The 1,303-nt window shown below is 32.1% G+C and overlaps 1 long non-coding RNA gene across 2 annotated transcripts in view; it reads left to right on the forward strand.

Moving 5' to 3' along the window:
- The window catches only part of LOC111814610, an 8,928-nt gene that overhangs the window by 5,559 nt on the left and 2,066 nt on the right, over positions 1–1,303 (forward strand). The window contains exon 3 of one of the 2 annotated variants that reach the window (XR_002819554.1): positions 73–1,162. The exons of the other annotated variant lie outside the window; for it this stretch is intronic. This is a non-coding gene — a long non-coding RNA (uncharacterized LOC111814610). Of the gene's footprint in view, positions 1–72; positions 1,163–1,303 lie in introns of those variants that run through there. 2 annotated transcript variants of the gene reach the window in all.

The following is a 1,303-nucleotide window of genomic DNA, read 5'->3' on the forward strand; positions in this document are numbered from 1 at the left end:
CTGATTCTAAAACAAAGAAAGTTAACTCTATAAAAGCTCGTATCTTTTTTTTTTCATATATTTAAACAACAGATACAAAAACCTCCATCAATATACTGGCAAACATAATATAAGAAATCATAAAAACGACCACACCTCACTAATGGAGACCACTACAAAGCAGCCCAGAGAAGCACTAAAATTGACTGATTGGCCTTCAGAGTTTACTTGTGAGTCTGTCCAGGGCCTGGGCTCCTTGTCTGGAGATGGGCAGAGGACTCATAGTGAGTGAGCCTCTGTGAGTCATTGATCCCTAGTGAGTCCTGTAATGTGGATGAAGCCAAGTATCCTCAAAAGATAAGACTACAGCCAAGGACACCTGGAGCCAAGCTCAACTAAGGACTGCCCCCTCAGCACTCACTCCTGGGTAGAATAATTTAACACCTTTCTTGGAGAAGTCCTTGAGTTTTTTCACCTTTCTTGAGCATTCCACCTTCTTCTGATAATGAAATAAAAGCAGCCCATCCAGGGAATGTCTTGGCCTTCATACAGTTCATTAGAAAATTAGGAAATTCTACATCATGGATGCTAATCAAGCACTTTTTTACAGAGTGTTTGATGATCATATGAAGAAAAGAATTATAATGCTATACATGAAAATTTTTAACCCTCTGAGAATGCCATTAGCTTGACTTGAGAAAAACACTTTATTTTTTACATTACAATTTAATGCTTTTTTCATTTATTTATATTTTGTTTTAAATGTTTTTTTTTTTTTTTCACTATTGAGGTCCAAAGGAAAGATATGCTTTAGAAAAAAAACAGAGAATCCCCTTTTTCAGTTACATTAGCAATCTCTATTTTGAAACAACAACATTCATTTAAAGCTGGCCAATATATAGCCAATTTATCTAAGTATTATTTAAATTTCTGTATTTTATCTAGTTGAAGCCTGAAAATTACTCATGTAATGAAAATATTATCTATTAAACATGACTTGATGAAAGAAAATTTAATAAATTTTAAATTTGCACCAGTTCTTCATATTCTGTATAAGATTCTCTATCTTAAAAGGATTATCAGTAATTTGAGGTTAAAATGGTAAAGGTTGTTTATAGAATGCCCTTTTAATTTTTGTTTTCTTTTCATTGGTACTATAAAATAATTGTATTCAGTATGAATAATAAATCTGTCCTATATATTTTCAAATGTTTGCTATGAATTCAGGCTTGATTTTTAAATATTGCTTTTAGTTGTAACATTACCCAACCCTAACTAAATATAATTTCATTTGACATTAAAACTACAGATGGGGAGACTCTGT

This window comes from Octodon degus, unplaced genomic scaffold (genome assembly GCF_000260255.1).
Source record: "Octodon degus isolate 3935 unplaced genomic scaffold, OctDeg1.0 scaffold00375, whole genome shotgun sequence".
Classification (NCBI taxonomy): Eukaryota; Metazoa; Chordata; class Mammalia; order Rodentia; family Octodontidae; genus Octodon; species Octodon degus.